A 6,000-nucleotide genomic window follows, 5' to 3' on the forward strand; every position below is an offset into this window, starting at 1 on the left:
GGTAATGCAGCCAGTATCTGGTTAAATTGGGTATAAGTTAATAAAAACTTGGCAATGCTACTCCCCAAATCACACTGGTAGCATGTGATCCCACTTGCACATTTATTGACTTTTAGACCACGGCAATATGAGGTTTGTAAGTTGGGTCTGAGTTCAGCTGCTGCTTAGTCACTTAAGTGACTTAATTTTCACTGCCTCCCTGAAATGGCAATAATGGAATAATGGCCTATCTTGTGTATCAGTTTAGAGCATTGCTAACTGCAAACTGTAAATGTTCATAAAACACTTAGAAAATGAATAGCCATCTAGGGTGAGATCAAGTTCCCACTCTTTTATCACCACAGAAATAAAAGCACATCAGTGTCAACTTGCCTCAGATCCACTTTTGACCCCAGGCCTGACAACACTGAGGCCAGTTCCTGGGGAGGCAACATGTGACTCATACAGTGGCAACAGAGATACCGGCTGTCTGTTCTTCAAAAAATACACAGATCCAGCAAAAGTGCTTCAAACCTTGGAGGTAAACCACTGCTTTGTTTCTGTATTACTTCTTGGCAGATCAGTTGCGGGGAAGTTTCTCATGATATTAATAAAAATATATATATATATAAAATTTGAGTACTTTGTGAATAGACTTGGGAATGGCAAAACAATACGCAATATGCTGAAAGCCAATAATAAGAAGGAGGCTGGTTGGTAATAAGAAAAATATCTGTAAAGGATATTGAGTACTCCCATAGTTCTGCCCTTCTGTGTTTCTACTAGTTGGTATCAAAACCTATCCGTTGAAGTTCATAAATCTGACTTCTTACAGCTCTGCCTAGCTATAGGAAATTCCCCTCCACAGATGTGGCACAGTTCTGAAAGACAGAACCCAGTGTTAGCTGGGACCTCTCACCGAAGTAGCAAAATCCTGGATCTTCCCCCCAGGAGTAGGATTTAGCATGGCTCACTGCTGCTATTAACATTAATTTGTCTGGCAAACTAACTAGAAGCGTCTTCTCTGCTTCCAGACACTAACATCCAAGATGACAAAGTTTCATCTATCTAGTCACGAAAGTAAACTGCTTAGCTTAGGCTGAATTTTTAAACTCTTAATTCTTTTGAAGAGAAAAAGAACATAGAACCTCTCTCAATGTGAACAGACAAATGCAGGAGTCCTACCTGGCTTTGAAAAATTGGAAGGATGTCCTGTCTGTCTAGATCCGAGTCCAGACTGATTTGGTTTGTTTGTGGTCAGGGGAAATGAGCTAATGTTCCTTTTCGCTAAGACCATATATTTCATAGCTGAATCCAGCCAAGTTAAAAAATATCCTTTAATCAAAAATACACAGGCTTAACTCGAAGGCTAGGATCAATAAAATTCCTGTAGGACTTGTAAGATTATATAGAGTGCATCCTCTAAGCCAATTTCTGTTGGCTTCCTTGAACACTTCCTCTTCATAGAGTAGAGCAGACCTTGGTCGTGCCCTTTCTAGTAAGAGAAAGTTGGAGATCCAATGTGTTGATGTCTGCAGACTGGGATAACGTGGCTAGCCAGGCCCTTGGCAACTGAACTTGGATGTGTGGGCTGCAGGTCAGAGCAGCTTTTAAGTACTGAGCCGAGGTACTAAATGCTAGAGGCATTGCAGGCGTAGGGGAAATGATTGCTGAGTCACACAGCAGTGGATAGGGGAGGAATGGTTGAGCTATGGAATAAATCAGAAAGCTCAGATCCTAGCAAAGATATGTGCACTGGGACATTTGTGATAAAGGACCTGAAAAGGCAGCCTGGACTGAAATAGAGCAGATGACATTAGACCACACTGCTCCCAGCTGAGAGCTCAAACTTACTGTAGCAGGTGATTTCAGGGACAGCAAGCTGGAGAAACAGTTTGGAGTCTGGAAGCTTAAAGCAGAGCTAGATTTGACTGCTAGTTTGCTGATGGTTGCTTAGGCTGTTTTCTGGGTAAGAAATAACAACTCCTCTGGTCCCTTCTTTTCCCTGTTAACAAAGCTTCTGGAGGTATACTGAACATTTGCAAAATAAATAGGAGCAGAGGAAATTGGAATGGGAAATCTCTCACTGAAGACATATGTACTATATGTCTTTTTTTTTTTACGTTTGGATATCCTTGAGCTTCTAATGTCACTTGCCTCTTTGCTGAATTAAATTAGGGTTTTTTTGACTATTTGTCTCTTCCCTTTGTGGGAAATGTTTGATCCCAATGATGGTGCAAAAAGTTTTGGTAAAGTTAACAATGCCATTCTTGCCCTGCTTATTCTTAAAATTGAATCATATATTTTTTGCTTGAAATTAAGATAAAAAATTTAATCCACCATGGGAATATTTGTGTCAGAAAAAAGTACTGCAAGTGCTGTGAGTTCTTTGTGCCAGCAGAAGCTCTCCAAGTTCTTATTTGTGGTATGGGGAGAGAAACTACTGAAGCATCTTAAGGATTTCTTCTGTTTAAGATGTCTTTCCCAAAGTTGTTCATGGATAGGATCATCCACACATTCTCCACAAAAATCAGGGCAAGTTTTTTTAAGCCAAGTCCTGTGTTGGTGTTCCCTTTAACCCAGTAACAAGAGGGAAAGAAAGGAAATGTAAATTTTCTTATGATGGCAAACTAAGAAATGTAACTCTCGGTATGGTCTTGAAAAACTTGGATGGATTCTATTAAGATAAAAATTCCTTGCTCATGAAATACCCTGTAGCTCAATAATATAGGAAATAAAGTACAATATAGGGAATTTATTTTTCCTCCCACAGTTGGCCATTTAGTTGTGGTTTCCAAGGAATGTCAAGAGGAAAGGAGCTGTTATCAACTGTGAGTGAAACCTTTCTGGTCTTGCTGACTGATATAGCAGCTGGAGAAACTAGTTTCCTAGCCTCAATTCAATTTCTTTTTAAATTTTCTCATCTTTTTTACTAACGAAGAATAATGCTTGTCTGTGTCACAGATCAGTTGCTGCTTTTGTAACAGCTGCAGTGTTTTCATTGTCTTTAGTGCTGCTGGCAACTCAGCTGATGATTTCATGGAAGAATTGCCACTGAAATACCTGGTTCACATCTGTAATGTTTGCTCATTTTGGATTTCCGTATTTTACAGAAAAGTAACACTAATTATTCAACTGTGTGTAATATATGGGCTGAGGGGAGAGAACACCTCATCTGGCTTAAATCTGCCTTGGTCTCAAAGCTGCTGTGAGCTTTTGTGCAGGGACTCTCCTGTAGAACTGCCTATATGGGCAAGAGTAACACTTTCCTCTCAACTGCATCACCCCAATTCTTAGTCATAAGTGCATTTCATTAACTCAGACTGAGGGATTTTGTGAAATGTGACTTGTTGGACTGCTGTCTCCATATGGCTATAACATAAAGGCAGCTTACCTTTTCTCTGTTAGATTCCACCTTTTGTGACTATTTCCCTCCCTTCAAAAGGAAGTCACATACAGAAAAAGACATTCATTATCTTCACACGTATGATGAGATCCTGTTAATACCCTGCTGAAAAATACCCTTTGGAAATAACTGGAAATGGATTTATTGTCATAATTTGCACCACATTACAGAGTTTTGACCAGCAAATAAATTTGCCAGCAATTAAAACAGTGGCTAGATAAGTCAGGGAAAAAAATTTTGCATGTGGTAGACCGCAGATGTTTAGTGCATACATACTGGCTGTTCCTCATGTTTGGAAACAATTTTCCCTTCTGTTTTGAGATAATTAACAATAGATAGATGATACTTACAGAACTTGGAGGGTGTTATATATTATTCTAAGGCAAAACCAAATTATTGAGTTGTCAGATATTTATCAGTTGTTAATTGCATCACTTCCTATTTCAGCATAGCTACACAAAAACTGTGGTTATTTATAGCTTGTATAACTGAACATTTGCTTTGAGTTGTGAGGTAGCAAACCAATCGCTAGCGGCCAGCTGCTTTCATAAATGGAAAAAATTATCCTACGGTCCCGGGCAGATATCTGAGACACAGAAATAATCTAGTTGTGCTGGACCATGCTGGAAAAACTCTGAGGAAGTTTTAGGGTGTGAAGAGTCCACATTGCTATGGACACTTCTGGCTTATGGAGGCACTTGATACCTCCAATCATCTATCTATGCCCTGTTCGGATATATGATTTTTTTTTTTAATTCCTTAGTGCTAGATTACACTCGGTAAACATAGATGTACATCCATTTCCTACACATGGGAGCACTTGCTTATTCAAGCTGCCCCAAAAAACTGAATGGTAAGTTCTTGCAGAGAGATGTGGGCTGGTCTCTGCTGACAGTATCAGTTATGCCTGTGTTGCATGTTGGTCTCCACCCAAGACAGCTTGCCAGTCTGATTCCCCACAGCTGCATATGCCCCTTGCACTCACAACACATGTACAACGCTAGACATCAGAATTCCTTTCTGGCACATACCTATTTTGTACACATTTTATTATGAAGACTTGGGTTTGGTGTTGCTCATGTATATTCACTAGAAATGTCTCTGTGTCATTCCTTTGGAGCAGGGCTTTACAGCTGTATTAGCTGATACAGGAAAAATTATGGTGTTACAAGTGCTTTGCTAAAGAGCTCCCTTCAGACGAGCCGTATGGGTCCCTATCTGTCCAGCGTGGTTATTTCCACGCTTTTCACATGACATAGAAAGTTCTTCAGAAAGGAAGAACTATGCTAGGGAGAAAAAGCTTGAAATCTCTTGCAAATGTGAAACGGTTTTCTTCCAGTTACATGAGAGATCACAGGTGGAGGCTGAAACATAGTCAAATTCCTTTGAAATGCTGAATAAATAGCACCAACCTTCAAAAGGATGAAACCTGACAATGCCCAAATCTTACTAACACGTAAAAGGCACATTGGTAGCTACTGGAGAAAAGGTTGAGGTTTGGGGTTTCTTTTTTATAATTTATTTCTGCTCTCACCCTTTTCTCCAAACCCCATCCTACCATGACCTTTAAGTTTTTCCTATGATAACAAGCATTTTTTACTTTTTTGTTTAATTGGATACCAAGTTGCCAAATAATTCCATGCAACGCTTCAAAAACTTAGCAGAAATACCTGGTTGGACTTTGATCTCTAGTCTATCAATAAGTGAAGAAAGCTCAAATAAGTAAAGGTATTACTACCAGTAACTAGTACTGCTGTGAATAATTTTAAGCTTTTGTGCAACTGCATTTATTTCTCCTTTTCTAATCCCCGAAGCATTATGTAGAGTACAGAAATAGAGTCTCTTATATGTCAGGACTCTATAATAAAGAATGCTGAAATCCAGCAACTAGAAAAAAACCCTCTGTATATATGTGTGGGCAAACTTTAATTTTGCCTAAAGAATGTAACTTTTTTGCTTTTTAATTTGTGGTGCAGATAGAGCAAATGTGCAATTAAGCCTTCTAGCAGGTCTGTAGGACTGGTTTTGTAATCCTTCCTTGGAACACAATAAATACAAACAGTAATCACAGGTTTAATGAGTGTAATCTATCATAAAGTACCTAACAAAACACTATGTGCAATATTACCTTCTGGTTCATGCTTCAAATATTCCAAGTATATTAAAAGAGTGCAGTGATTGTTGAGTACCTACTGAGGCAGGAAGGAGAGAACAGTCTTCTAAATAAGTAAACAGTGTGTATCTGTATGATAAACAAGAAGGTTATTCAAAATTTATTTTGCTCTTGTGAAGTTGAGTGGAAGCATCTTACTGGTTGCAGGTGCTTTCCCTGATGCTACATTAAGGCCTAGTTTATCTAAAACCTTTCTGAGAGATCACACGGAATATGCAACAGGATATTTAGAAGAAGTTGCTGAATTATGAACTGTGAGACTCAGTATTTGTCTTAACTGCATCTCTGTAGGAATTCGTATCTGTGTCTTTGCTCTCCTATGTCTTCTCACTTCAGGTTTCTCACATGTGCATTTACCTTTCAAAAACATATGGAATACTCAGCTTATGCGAAGCCAGAAATGAAAAGGAGAGTTACTGTAGAGCTAATTATGCAGCCTTTA

The sequence above is a fragment of the Pipra filicauda genome, unplaced genomic scaffold (genome assembly GCF_003945595.2).
Source record: "Pipra filicauda isolate LSUMZ 115617 unplaced genomic scaffold, ASM394559v2 scaffold117_size3949168_pilon, whole genome shotgun sequence".
Lineage (NCBI taxonomy): Eukaryota > Metazoa > Chordata > Aves > Passeriformes > Pipridae > Pipra > Pipra filicauda.